General features: G+C 46.8%; 1 protein-coding gene across 8 annotated transcripts in view; it reads right to left on the bottom strand.

Moving 5' to 3' along the window:
• Window positions 1-15,642, bottom strand: part of TSPAN18 (tetraspanin 18) — a 135,316-nt gene that overhangs the window by 27,917 nt on the left and 91,757 nt on the right. For 6 of the 8 annotated variants that reach the window (XM_044271047.1, XM_044271046.1, XM_044271042.1 and 3 more), the window contains one exon: window positions 9,997-10,090. The exons of the other annotated variants lie outside the window; for them this stretch is intronic. The gene's annotated coding sequence lies outside the window, so the exon portion shown is untranslated. The remainder of the gene's footprint in view (window positions 1-9,996; window positions 10,091-15,642) is intronic. 8 annotated transcript variants of the gene reach the window in all.

The raw sequence follows: 15,642 nt of genomic DNA on the forward strand, positions 1-15,642 counted from the left end.
TCTGACGTTGCCCCTTCCAACATGTGGGTTTTCTCTAATATGATGATTGTGGGGGATTCTGAGAGAGAGAGAGAGAGAGAGAGAGAGAGAGAGAGAGAGAGAGAGAAAGACAGATCGAGAGAGAGGCAGATCGAGAGAGAGAGAGAGAGAGGCAGATCGAGAGAGAGAGAGAGAGGCAGATCGAGAGAGAGGCAGATCGAGAGAGAGAGAGAGAGGCAGATCGAGAGAGGCAGATCGAGAGAGAGAGAGGCAGATCGAGAGAGAGAGAGGCAGATCGAGAGAGAGAGAGGCAGATCGAGAGAGAGAGAGGCAGATCGAGAGAGAGAGAGAGAGAGAGAGAGGCAGATCGAGCGAGAGAGAGGCAGATCGAGAGAGAGAGAGGCAGATCGATAGATCGAGAAAGAGACAGATCGACAGAGAGAGAGAGACAGACAGAGAGAGAGAGAGATAGATCGAGAGTAGTGATGATCGAGCATGCTAGGCCGAACACCTGTTCGGCTCGAGCATCTCGATGCTCGGCACATGGCGGTACTCGGCCGAGTACTACATGTGCTCGAGCGCAATGCAATGCTCGAGTCTCTTCCCCGCACGATTCTTGGCTGCTACGCAGCCAATAAACGTGCAGAGAGGTACTGTTGGCTACTGGCATTACAGTGATTGGCTGTCCGGAACGCGCCATCGGGTCCTGTAAAGCACCCGATGACCTGTGTTCGGCTCAGTCTTAGTCAGGGAGAGCTGAGCATAGGAAGGGAAAGACAGTGTAGGGAGTGTTATTGGAAGAGTTTTTTTACTAAAACTTTTCAGAGACCCAAAAGTCCTTTTAAGGACTATGGTGTGTGACAGCAGCAATATATATTTTTAGCGCATCCTGCGCTAAATGGCGTCTTATAGGCCGCTGAAGTCAGTTACATTTTTATTATATTATGTTGAATGACAAGATTAAACAGTTGAACTACCATCTTATGCATACCGCCATCTTGTGATATCTTTTCAACACGTGTTATGTACATGGACTATCTGCTGCGGAGGCAGCAGTGTTATATATGAAGAAAAGTTGAAGTTAAAAAATAAGCCATTTGGTGTGCTATTTAAACCTACTGTTTCCATAGAACGGCGCTAGAGGAAGTACAGAGTAATAGACAGTCTGGTTAGACTAAAAGTCAGAGATATCAGAATTCTTCTAATGCCACAGCGCAAAAGGCACTTCATAGTGCTGCGCCTGCCACAGATAATACTTCCAGTTAGTTAAGCACCACCCTGTCTTCCACCAAGTCCAGTCTTGATCCTCTTTCCTCCCACCATGGAGAGTCTGGCCAAACAAGTGATCCCACACTCGGATATTCAGAGGAACTCTTTTCCTCACCATTCCTTGATTTGGCCCTCTCGCCAAGCACGCTTGAAGAGGGACAGATCTTGTGCCCTAATTCCCAGACTCTTGAGCATCCACAATCACAAGAAGATGACGGTGGGGAACGGCAATTACTGTTTAATGAGGTGGATGATGATGAGACACAGTTGTCAATAATTCAACAGCAATTACTCTCTCAAGAGGTTGATGAAGAGGATGAGACACAGTTATCAATCACTGAGGTTGTGGTTAGGCCCATAAGTAAGGAGGATGAGCAGAGTGAGGAAGTGGAAGAGGAGGTGGTGGACGATGAAGTCACTGACCCAACCTGGGAAGGTGGAAAGCCGAGCGAGGACAGCAGTACAGAGGGGAGGGATCTGCAGCACCGGGGGTAGGTGTAGGTGTTCCACAGTGTCGCTTTTTTGAGGAAAGCACAGACGACAAAAGAATTGTAATTTGCAACCTGTGACATACAAAAATGAGCAGGGGCGTGAACACTAGCAACCTCACCACCACCAGCATGATCCGCCACATGGCATCAAAGCACCATAATAGGTGGGCCGAACGCCTGGGTCCACAATCTGTGTCTGCGGGTCACACCACTGCCTCCTCTTCCCTGGTGTTACGTGCTGACCAATCCCCTGTCCAAGACGCAGGCCCGGATGCCTCCTGCCCTGCACCTGGACCTTCGCAAGCACCATCAGCTAGCACATCCACGTCTGTGTCCCAGCGCAGCGTCCAAATGTCCTTACCCCAGGCATTTGAACGTAAGCGCAAATACCCAGCCACCCACAGGCCATAGCACTAAATGCGCACCTTTCCAAATTACTGGTCCTGGAAATGTTGCCATTTAGGCTTGTGGACACCGAGGCCTTCCGCAGCCTGATGTCGGCGGCCGTCCCGCGTTACACAGTCCCCAGCCGCCACTATTTTTCATGGTGTGCCGTGCCCGCCTTACACAAACATGTGTCCCGTAACATCACACGTGCCCTGACCAACGCAGTTACTGGGAAGGTCCACCTAACGACTGACAGATGGACAAGTGTATTCGGCCAGAGACGCTACCTTTCCCTGATGACACACTGGGTGAACGTTGTGGAGGCCGGGAGCGAGTCGTATCCTGGGATGGCACAGGTGCTACCAATGCCAAGGATTGCGGGCTCTACGTCGATCAGGGTTTCCGCCAGCACCTACGTTAGTGTCTCCTACCCGCACTTCTCCTCCTCTGCTCCACTTCCACCTCCGAATTATCCGCGTGCAGCCCAGTCAGCCATCAGTCAGTAGCCGGAAGCAGTGTAGCACTGCAGTGGGGAAGCGGCAACAGGCCGCGCTGAAGCTGATCTGCTTAGGGGACAAAAAGCACACCGCCGCAGAGCTCCGCGCTCCACATGTTGGCCAGGCTTTGTGAGCAGCAAAGGGCAGAAGTGGAATACCAGCTGCAAGATGGTTGTCACCTTTCCAGTCAGCTTCCGCTATTCACAAGCAGAAGTGGGCATGGATGTCTGACCTCTGTGAGGGTTTAAGAAACTTTGAGGAATCAACACAGATGGTGAGCGGCGATAACGTTATTATCAGCGTCACCATCCCACTTCTGTGTCTACTCAAACGCTCGCTGCTCACAATGAAGGCGGACGCTTTGCATGTGGAAGAGGTGGAAATGGTGGAAGACATTACACAGGGTGATAGCCAGACCACCCTCCGTTCGTCTTCTCAGCGCAAATTGGATGATGAAGAGGAGGAGGAGCAGGAGACGGTTGCCTCCGCTCCAAAAATGGCCATCTGACAATGCTGGCGGTAGAGTATGTAGTTCCTTGGCCAACCAAGGAGGGGAGGGGAACACACAGCAGTTCCAACAGAGGCAGGGCAACACTCTCCAAAGCCTGGGACAGTTTCACGACACCCCGTCAGCACCCTCACCCTGATGCGCGGCCTACTGTCACAAGGAGGGAAAAGTTTTGGAAGATGGTGAAGGAGTACATAGCAGACCATGTCAGCGTCCTCAATGATCCCTCTGTGCCTTACAACTACTGGGTGTCCAAGCAGGTTGACTTCTCTACTCCACAAGAGGAAAGCGGCTGAACATAAAGGCACTTTATATATGGCTTTTATGGTGTATTGAATACATTCCCATGCACTTCTTCCACCACAAACAAGGATATATGGTTAAATCTTCCTTTTCTCATCCTCCTCCTCCTCTTACATTATATCAACATGCTTATTTGTCACATATAATGCCCTCGCATCTAATGTTTTACAGGGTCAGCTCAGCTGCAGGCCGGCGCATATAATTTTTTAGAGGGTCAGCTCAGCTGCAGGCCCACACCTAAAATCTTTTACAGGGTCAGCTCACCTGCAGGCCCTCGCATATAGTGTTTTACAGGGTCAGCTCACCTGCAGGCCCTCGCATATAATTTTTTAGAGGGTCAGCTCACCAGCAGGCCCGCACCTACAATCGTTTACAGGGTCAGCTCACCTGCAGGCCCTCACATATAATGTTTTATGGGGTCAGCTCACCTGCAGTAATTATACCCAATAGGTAATTTGCGCCTATGCTGCCTTGCTTGGAAGTGGTAGCCGTAGCTGTTTCTCAGGCTCCCTCTCCGCAATAAAACCCTGGTTCCCCGTTACCCGTGGTCACCGTGGTTCGCTCTGAAAAAAAACATTGAAAGTTGATAGGGCTGACATCCGAATGGATTGTTGCCGTCACGAGGATGCGCGATCGGGTCCAGGTTATCTAGAGTCACCAAAGCGGCAGCAGGCCCTTGCCCATAATGTTTTTGAGGGTCACCAGCATGCCATCAATCATAATTTTTCAAGGCTGTGTATGATGCCCTCCTTTATGTGTAAAAAGGGTGTATTGAAGTGCTGGTTCCTTGTAATTTTTAGCAGCGCTTTCACTTAGTGCATAGGCTTTATGAGTGTAGGAGTCCCACTACCTGAACCATTGTACCACAATGTGAATGAGGCCTCCTTTATGTGATATACAGGTTGTATCGGAGCCTCTTCCCTGTAATTTTTGGCAGCACTTGCTCTTTATATACAAGTAAATATACAGGACAGAATGTTTCCTAACAATTTTTCCTCTAAAACCGATTTCATCTTCGGTTTGGTGCGTATTATTGTCAGTCTGTAAAAGTGGCGTACTACTCGGACAACATGGTTCCCAGCAGCAACCTGGGAGTCCAAGATGCATCCAGACATTCTCCCCATGCTGTTCCCAAACCATTTCAGTGGTGTTTCCATCAATTTCTGACCTTTTCCTATGAATCAGCCACCCTCCCCTGGGTGCCTGGTTTAAAGAGGACCTTTCACTACTCTACAAACGAAAAACTAACTATACCTGTGGGCAGAGCGGCGCCCAGGGGTCCCCCTGCACTTACTAGTAAGTCTGGGCGCCGCTCCGTTCGCCCGGTATAGGCTCCGGTGTCTGCGCTTCTCTGACTGTTTTCTTGTAGGAGGCGTGTCCCTTGCTGCACTGCTGGCCAATCACAGCGCACAGCTCATAGCCTGGCTATGAGCTGTGCGCTGCGATTGGCCAGCAGTGCAGCAAGGGACACGCCTCCTACAAGAAAACAGTCAGAGGGAGCGCAGGCACCGGAGCCTATACCGGGCGAACGGAGCGGCGCCCAGACTTACTAGTAAGTGCAGGGGGACCCCTGGGCGCCGCTCTGCCCACAGGTATAGTTAGTTTTTTGTTTGTAGAGTAGTGAAAGGTCCTCTTTAATGCTCGGGTTCTCCCATTGACTTCCATTATACTCGGGTGCTGGGTAGAGCACACGAGCATCCCGATGTGTTTGTCCCGAGCCCCAGAGCCCCCGAGCACTATGGTGCTCAATCAACACTAATCGAGAGAGAGAGAGACAGATCGAGAGAGAGAGAGAGAGACAGATCGAGAGAGAGAGAGAGAGACAGATCAAGAGAGAGAGAGAGAGACAGATCAAGAGAGAGAGAGAGACAGATCGAGAGAGAGAGAGAGAGACAGATCAAGAGAGAGAGAGAGACAGATCAAGAGAGAGAGAGAGAGACAGATCAAGAGAGAGAGAGACAGATCAAGAGAGAGAGAGACAGATCAGGAGAGAGAGAGAGACAGATCAAGAGAGAGATCGAGAGAGAGAGAGATCGAGAGAGAGAGAGAGAGAGAGAGAGAGAGATCGAGAGAGATCGAGAGAGATCGAGAGAGAGAGAGAGAGATCGAGAGAGAGAGAGAGATCGAGATCGAGAGAGAGAGAGAGATCGAGAGAGAGAGATCGAGAGAGAGAGATCGAGAGAGAGAGAGAGAGATTGAGAGAGAGATCGAGAGAGAGAGAGAGAGAGATAGATTGAGAGAGAGAGATCAAGAGAGACAGATCGAGCAAGAGATCGAGAGAGACAGATCAAGAGAGAGACAGATCGAGAGAGAGAGAGATCAAGAGAGAGATTGAGATCGAGAGACACACAGAGACAGATCGATAGAGATACCCAAGAACTATGAGTTTTGGTCCTTATGCCACCCTGTTCTCATATATGTGGGATTGTTGGAGAAGGTGATGGAACCTCACTGTCTATGCCCGTCTTCCACCATTGGGCCGCATGTCCGTGAGCAGCCCTGAGCATAATGAGCCCAAACATCCCACCAGCAGGCGTCTACAGCAGAGAACCCCTTTAATACATTTTACTGTAATGTGAAGTGACAGTTTGGAGCCGACAACTCCTCTCCTTCTAGGAGGGTAGAGCTGGTGTCACGACTCGAGGCATCTTCTTAATAACATCTTGTCCATCGATTCTCCTGCTGAGCTCTGATCCGTCTCGCCTCAATCACCCGACATCTCTATTACGAGGGATCGTTCAATTAACAATGATAGATCGGCCATTGTCCCCGAGACATAAATTGATACCGTGCTTGAAACGAGCAGCAATGTCTCTCGTGGTGAAACATTCCCTCGCCGCCCCACGTCTCCTTCAGACGAGTCCGGCAGTGTATTACATTGTCCAGGCTAATAATTCCCTGCATCAGTAAGCTATTTCCCGACTGAAACGAGAGGATTTGTTGTGTCTGTCATGAGGCCAGCTGGCTGCGCTCCCCCTAATGTATGTGACCACGGCGTAGAAGCTGGCCGCGACTCTGCAATCTGTCACACCGCAGCAGAACACTTTGCTCTGGACATTTTCAGACGTCTCCGATAACTCACCCAGGACTCGCGCTTCGCCTCTTCCAACTTCTTCAAATCTCATTTATGACATCATAATTCCTTTATACTAGTAGGATTCAGATTTCATGAGGTCATCGTTTTCAGCTGCATTCTATCAAAAGTAAGGAGAAGATCTGTCCATCAAGCTGGACCATATCACTGAGGACCTGTTAGATGTCCAGCCAACACCTGAAGACCCCAGGGTTCAGTAGAGAAGATACAGGAAGTTAAATATTTCTCCTGCAGAAGGCCTTTTTGGAGAACCCCATACGTGGAGGTTGGGCGATTGATTGGACCCCATTGAAGGTGCTGCAGACATAGAGGTGGTCCAAGCAAAACAGGTTTTATTCTGAGTGTTAGACACCCAAAGAATGGGAAGGGTGCTACAAGTTCTCTGACAGTTCACACACTGCATCAAGGAACAAGGTCAGGGCCACACTGGGCCAATTCAGTCCAGAACAATCCCTAAGGAGAAGACTGCTCAACAGGTTGCTTATGCACTAGGGGTGGTTCTTCTACAGGTTGAGTCTCATAACTAGGTCTCTGCTCCCTTCCTCAACTGGGGTACCTTGCCCCTTGGTCACGATGGTGCTCCGCTGCCATCCACAACTGGCAAATGCCCAGCTCAGACCCAGTCACTGCTTGGCTCCATACCCCCATATACTCTTCTTATGGACACCTCTACTCTGCAGGCGCCACCTCATTTGGGCCTGCTCGGTCCAGATCCTCCTACTCTCTATCCCAGTGTCCCCGAAAGTCACCGTGCCATTTACAAGATGAAGAAGAAGAGGTATCCTCCTATGGGGTCCCTCTTACAATGACGACTGATCCCCTAAGTTTCTGGTGGTCGGGGAAGGGCGGGGGAGACCAAGCAAGCTAAGCTCTATCCTTTTAACCAAGCCTTGCTCCATCACTTGGCCCCAAGCAGAAGATAAAGGGGGTCTGCAGTAAATTATAGCTTCTCTTACATAGGGGTCTCTTCATCCTTTATTTAAGTTCTAGATTGAGTATCCCTTTAAGAGTTCATTGATATATTGTATGGGTGGCTCAGTGGTTAACACTGGTTCCTTGCAGCACTTGGGTCCTAGGTTTGAATCTAACCGAGGACAACATCTGCATGGAGTTTGTATGTTCTCCCTGTGTTTGCAGGGGTTTCCTCCAGGTTCTTCGGTTTCCTCCCACACTCCAAAGACATAACGATAGGGACCTTAGATTGTGAGCCCCGATGGGGACAGCGTGATGCTAATGTCTGTAAAGCGCTGCGGAATATGTCCGCGCTATATAAGTGCCTAAAATAAATAAATAAATTGTAGGGTCCTGCTGACGCAAATTTTCTCATAGCTGAGGGTTTGCTCCAACTGTATCCAGCTAACACATCGGCAGCACCAATGTATCTCCTGTCTGAACAGTTCGTTACAATGTCTCAGTGCAGGTAAAATGTATCAGGCTGGATTCTAGACTATTTATCTCACAGAATTGTCAAGACTGGTGACAACTGTAGCAAATGATCAGCTGTCAGAAGGTGAGGTGTGATACAAAGTTGCAGTTTTTGATATTATAGTAATGAGGAAGATGTGGGGAAGGCTATGGCTGCAGCATCGTGTTATACGCTGCAATAGTCTGAAATGTGAAGGTACCTGAAGCCGTCCCTGCTCACAGTCATGACTCAGACAGTTAAACGCAGCTGAAGTCCTTGCATATGACTCACGACGTGCGCAGTATTAATATGCTTGTTTTATGCTTTGTGCTCCAAATATTAATAGTGACAGTTCAGAACAGTCTAAGACGTGTGTGTGACCGAGCAGTCAAATAAGGGCTGGAGCTGCTCAGTATGAAAGACAATGGTCTCACTTATACTCAGGAAAAATCTCCAAGAACCGAGCCCGTGACTGGACCTGGAGTCACGGTGCACATACCTTACTTATCCTGTGCTGATCCAGAGTCATAGCCTTTATTATACCCCAGAGCTGCACTCACTATTCTGCTGGTGCAGTCACTGTGTACATACATTACTTATCCTGTACTGATCCTGAGTTACATCCTGTATTATACTCCAGAGCTGCCCTCACTATTCTGCTGGTGCAGTCACTGTGTACATACATGACTTATCCTGTACTGATCCTGAGTTACATCCTGTATTACACTCCAGAGCTGCACTCACTATTCTGCTGGTGCAGTCACTGTATACATACATTACTTATACTGTACTGATCCTGAGTTACATCCTGTATTATACTCCAGAGCTGCACTCACTATTCTGCTGGTGCAGTCACTGTGTACATACATTACTTATCCTGTACTGATCACGAGTTACATCCTGTATTATACCCCAGAGCTGCACTCACTATTCTGCTGGTGGAATCACTGTATACATACATTACTTATCCTGTACTGATCCTGAGTTACATCCTGTATTACACTCCAGAGCTGCACTCACTATTCTGCTGGTGCAGTCACTGTATACATACATTACTTATCCTGTACTGATCCTGAGTTACATCCTGTATTATACTCCAGAGCTGCACTCACTATTCTGCTGGTGCAGTCACTGTGTACATACATTACTTATCCTGTACTGATCCTGAGTTACATCCTGTATTATACTCCAGAGCTGCACTCACTATTCTGCTGGTGCAGTCACTGTGTACATACATGACTTATCCTGTACTGATCCTGAGTTACATCCTGTATTACACTCCAGAGCTGCACTCACTATTCTGCTGGTAGAGTCACTGTATACATACATTACTTATACTGTACTGATCCTGAGTTACATCCTGTATTACACTCCAGAGCTGCACTCTCTATTCTGCTGGTGCAGTCACTGTGTACATACATTACTTATCCTGTACTGATCCTGAGTTACATCCTGTATTATACTCCAGAGCTGTACTCACTATTCTGCTGGTGCAGTCACTGTGTACATACATTACTTATCCTGTACTGATCCTGAGTTACATCCTGTATTATACTCCAGAGCTGCACTCACTATTCTGCTGGTGCAGTCACTGTGTACATACATTACTTATCCTGTACTGATCCTGAGTTACATCCTGTATTATACTCCAGAGCTGCGCTCACTATTCTGCAGGCATTCTCTACATTTGTCAGTACAGAGCTTGCTCTGATAATTAGCATTCTATAAGGTATCATCTTTACACCAGGCCCTGCATAGTCATTGGATTTGGTGAACAGTAACTGCCGTGCATTATAGGAGTCCATATTTGAGTACATACTTGCTGACTGTTTCCAATTGCAACTCACAAAATGACATTATGCATTAGGCTACTTCCACTGTGCAGGTGACAATCCGTGCAGTGATGCTTTTTTGCAGCCACATTTGCTAGTTTTGGAGGGATCCATCCTGCACTTCGCCGCCATCACAGAGCGAGTCGGATTTGTCATCCAGGGGTCTGAGAAGTGCATTCTGATCCAATCCCCCCCGTGAGACAGATCTACCGTCAGGTACGAGTTCCTCACCTCCTCAGCACTGACCAACAGAGACCTCAGGATTGGCAAACACTCATCAATCAGCGACGCGACTACTGTCCAGAGCGAGACCTCCCAGGAGCTCCTGCAAAACAGAGACACAACATGAAGGGGGCCCCTGACACAGTGAGCCCCTGACACAGTGAGCACGCTGTCAGCATGCTTGTCTTCAGTCATTTGTAAGAATTTCTCAGGACTGACAGCGTGCAGATGCCAGGCGGCTGCAGACGAGAAGCGTGCAGCAAGTAATTGTAAGCTATGGGAATCATTAGCACGCTCCCAGCGGAGGCCAGGAAAAAAATGTTCTTTTAAGTTGGCAGAGGGGCGCCTTGCTTGCAGGGCATGTAATATGAATGGGTATAACCCCCCCAATGACATACACATATACAACGTGGCACCTTTTTCATGGGCACCAAAAAAGCCGCCATTTCTCTACAGTGCCCATATAATAGACTGCCACTGTGCCAACCACTGCACCCCTTAAGTGCCAGTATGAGCTCAATGTAAGTTTGTCCATAAGTACCAGCCACAGATACAGAGCCCATTACCCATGCCAGTCTCCTTACTGTGCTACCACAGCACTTAGAGGTGCCAGTCTGATCCCCCTGTAAGTCTCAGATATTGTCTCTATGAGTGTCAGTCAAAGTTCCCTCCTTTAGCATCACTTTAACAAAAATTAAAGGGGTTGCCCACTTAAGATAATCCGGTCTTTAAAAAATTAAATAAAAATAAAAATTCTGCGGATGATTTCTGGGGGCCCCTGCAGGAAATAAACCTGGCAGTAAGTGTTCAGTTTGCCTGCAGCGCCCTCACAGGAAACATCAGGCATTACACAACGCCCATTATAATCTATTAGTTTTCTGTATAATATAGGACTGGACAGGTCCTCCATAGAGAGTCGTCCTTGGAACTAAAAATCTGGTCTGGATAAAGGGACGGTCTTGTCAAAGAGGTGGTCTTTTGGAGAGGTTTCACTGTAAAAAAATGGACAGTCCCTTTAATCAGAGAGATCCCCTTTCAAAATGGAATATATAGAGGAAATATATGGCTCAAGTCTGCCAGAACGATCAGTTTTCAAAAAACAGCACCACACCTGTCTACAGGTTGTGTGTGGTATTGCAGCTAAGCCCCATTCACTGCAGCGGAGCTGCAATACCAGACAACCCGTGGACAGGCGCGGTGCTGTGAAAGCAGCAATGCAGACACCCCCTTTAATCACTGATGAAGTCGGGAGACGTAAACAGATGTCTACAGATGTCTACAGCCATGATATGGATGAAGCCAAAATCTCTGCTCCAGAAGAATTAAAGGGGTTCTCCACTTAAGATAATCCCTACTTGTTAAGGTTTTGCAGAGGGGTCCAGCCGGTGACCTTTTCCCAGAATTTGCAACACAGTGACAACAAAATGACAGGAGTCCTCCCTTTCAGCCTGTCCCTGACGCGTCTGCACCCGAGAACATCGTGCAGCTCAAGTGCACAGACAATCACATTGTTTCATTCACATGCAGAGCCTAAGTATTAAAAGTTAAATTTTTTTATTTTTTATTTTTTGTAGGGCGGACGTGCTGGAAAAGTGTTGTGTTTATAATAAGTTACTGGCAATATCCATATGAATTATGCTATATTGTATTTTTCAAATTGGCCACTAGAGGTCAGCACACTGGGATGCAACCAAGAGATGTAGGTCGCTTTACAGCCTGCTGTGAAGCTGATTTGTATCCCCTGATTACTGGTAAAAAGTTTTTTTTTTTGTTTGTTTTTTTAATAACTACATTTTCATACATATACCTAATGAATCGGACCAATCATTACTTATTTTAAGGGTTTGTCCAGAATTAGAAAAATATGGCTGCTTTCTTACAAAAATAGCATCACACTTGTTCACAGGGCATAGGAGCTCAGCCCTATTCACTTCAATGGAGCTGAGATGTAATACCAGACACAACCTGTGGACAGGAGTGGCGCTGTTTTTAGAAGAAACCCACCATGTTTCTATACTTCTGTACGATCCCTTTAAATGCAAACTATGTTGTTCTGGACGATTATACAGAGATGATTGGACGCTATCCCTCCAGTCAAATCCCGGGGATGGTCACAGCAGGAGTGGAATTTATTGACTTTGATGAAGGCAGTGACCTGGGCACTCCTGTTAAAAAGGACAGTGCTATTTATGTGATGGAGCACGATGCAGGGAAGGTGTGGGGGGGGGGTAGGGTTGTCACAGACAAGAAATTTCTAGCAGCACAGAGCATTTAAGGAAAAGTGTGCTGATCTTGTATGGAGAAGAGAGAACAGGGTTGCCAGTAATGAGGGCAGTGTCATGATGGGAGGAGTGGACTGAAGACAATGGGGAGCATTTATGAGTTAATGGATGATGCAGGACTCCTACCAGCACAGAGTATTTAAGGAGAAGTGTTCCAATTTGCTTTGTAATACAATGCAGTTCACCCGTAATGCAAATTATGTCAATGCCTGCCCCCAATGAAATAAGAGCCGCATATGGCCAGCTGGCTTCGCTTTGGTTGTTTGACAGGTGCACCAAATGGAAAGGGCATGACTAAGTTCTTCTGGGTCAAACCATGACCCCTACATACACAGTATCCCTCCCAGAACACATTCGTGCATTATGGATGGATGATATGTGGATGTAGAAAACATTCTAGAGCTTTCTGATGAATCGTAAAATTAATTCTTCCTGCAGCTGCCACTAGGGGGAGCTCACAGCATACAGATGTACACAGCTAGGAATAAAGATGCAGCAAGCTCCCCCTAGTGGCAGCTGCCAGCAGACTGTAGGAAAAATTAGCAACTGCATGTATTTGGGAAGAATAATATGCGTATATGTGTAGAGCGGCCTCGCTGCACGTATATACATTGCATATAGATCCTATACATCAAGGCACCATCACATGCTGGGGAAGACGGGGTCATCTCCCAGTGGGTGGTGGACTAGACCCCTGGTCAGAATGAGTCTAAAGCTCCAAAAAGGAGGCTATGGAAAAGCACAATTGTATGATGCCTTTAAGAGGGGCTGCCTGACATTATGTGGGTTTCTCATGGTCTTTCACATTAGCCAACGTATTCTTGCCTGAGAAAATAGCAGCGGGGCAGTGCGGTCACTGTGACATTAAACAAGGCTGTCAGGACGCCGAGATATTCTTCCCGATGCACGTCAGAATATATTTCATCCATTCCAAACAGAAATAAAAAAATAAAAATAAAAAAATAAATCCTACTAAATATATGATCTGGTTAAAGAGGTTGTACAGGATTAGAAAAACATGTCTGCCTTCTTCCAAGAACAGCGCCACCCTGTCTGCAGGCAAAGTGCGGTATTACAGCTCAGTTCCATTGATGTGAATAGGGAACCTTTGACCCCCATTTACTTGTACAAGCTAGATGGCAGCAGAAAAAAAAAGATATATATATATATATATATATATATCGGGGTCCTGGTCTTTTTAGATAATTATCATTGTCTGCTTCTCCACTTCTCCGCTATGAAGAGTCATTGTAAGGTCTTATATACTACATATGGGTCCAAATGTCCCAAAATCATTGCGGGGGATATTGCATATATTACCATAACTATATGACCGGTGGCTCTTAAGATTTATCTCAAGTAACGAAGCAAATTATTACCCCGTTTTACCACTTCACATAATCCTCACCACCAGGGGGCTCAACAACTGCAGAGAAAACTGTGCTTCGTGAAGCCTTCAGAGATTGAAACCTCCAAGGGTTGGGCTGAGGGGCGGCCGTGAGAGGTGGCCCCGGGTCTATGCTGGAGCAGGCCATGCTTTTCGAGGGCGTAGTCTGAAATGACGACTCTCACCATCTGACTTTCATTTACAATACAAGTATATTTATATCCCACCTCCATAATGAAGATTTATTGCTGGCTTGTCGAGGGGATGACCAGCCCTTTGGTGAACAGACTTTCCTATGGGACAAATTCACAGGAATAACTTTCTGTGAGGAGTTTAGAGATCTGATTTCAAGTACTAGGTTAACCCCTTTGTTGCTGTGGTTAGATAATGGCAGGGTGTAGGAGAAGACATCACCAGACGATATGCAAACCAATTGCTGCCAAGAAGCCTGTACATTCACAGGAAAGGGAAGCAAAGAACACGGGAGACATGAAAGGAATGAAACCCCTGTAAAAATATAATCTAATCATGAGTCAAAGGACTGTGTACATACATTACTGATCCTGTACTGATCCTGAGTTACATCCTGTATTATACTCCAGAGCTGCACTCACTATTCTGCTGGTGCAGTCACTGTGTACATACATTACTGATCCTGTACTGATCCTGAGTTACATCCTGTATTATACTCCAGAGCTGCACTCGCTATTCTGCTGGTGCAGTCACTGTGTACATACATTACATTACTTATCCTGTACTGATCCTGAGTTACATCCTGTATTATACTCCAGAGCTGCACTCACTATTCTGCTGGTGCAGTCACTGTGTACATACATTACTTATCCTGTACTGATCCTGAGTTACATCCTGTATTATACTCCAGAGCTGCGCTCACTATTCTGCTGGTGCAGTCACTGTGTACATACATTACTTATCCTGTACTGATACTGAGTTGCATCCTGTATTATACTCCAGAGCTGCGCTCACTATTCTGCTGGTGCAGTCACTGTGTACATACATTACTTATCCTGTACTGATCCGGAGTTACATCCTGTATTATACTCCAGAGCTGCACTCACTATTCTGCTGGTGCACTCACTGTGTACATACATTACTTATCCTGTACTGATCCTGAGTTACATCCTGTATTATACTCCAGAGCTGCACTCACTATTCTGCTGGTGCAGTCACTGTGTACATACATTACTTATCCTGTACTGATCCTGAGTTACATCCTGTATTATACTCCAGAGCTGCACTCACTATTCTGCTGGTGCAGTCACTGTGTACATACATTACTTATCCTGTACTGATCCTGAGTTACATCCTGTATTATACTCCAGAGCTGCACTCACTATTCTGCTGGTGCAGTCACCGTGTACATACATTACTTATCCTGTACTGATCCTGAGTTACATCCTGTATTATACTCCAGATTGTATTTATAATTATGCAGGCTTCAGAGCTGAAATCTCACAACATCCTAAGCAAGTAGTAAGGAAATTTTGAGGGTCCCCACTTCACCTTCAGCAGCTGTAAAGGTTTTAATTATTTCGATCTTTGTTATACACACAGTGATGTCACAGTACAGGGATAATACACACAGTGATGTCACATTACAGGGATAATACACACAGTGATGTCACAGTACAGGGATAATACACACAGTGATGTCACAGTACAGGGATAATACACACAGTGATGTCACAGTACAGGGATAATACACACAGTGATGTCACAGTACAGGGATAATAAACACAGTGATGTCACAGTAGAGGGATAATACACACAGTGATGTCATAATACAGGGAAAATGCAAAACGTAGCTGGAACACATGATGCACATAAAAGGTAACGAGAGTCTTTGCAGTAAACGTAGATCGGAGCCACATTCCATTTCCCTCGCCCGTCCATCAGCTTTCGTCACCCCTAACTGCACCTCATAACTCAATGGAAAATGGCCCCTGGATTTTTGGGCCCCCGCCT

The sequence above is a fragment of the Bufo gargarizans genome, chromosome 10, assembly GCF_014858855.1.
Source record: "Bufo gargarizans isolate SCDJY-AF-19 chromosome 10, ASM1485885v1, whole genome shotgun sequence".
Lineage (NCBI taxonomy): Eukaryota > Metazoa > Chordata > Amphibia > Anura > Bufonidae > Bufo > Bufo gargarizans.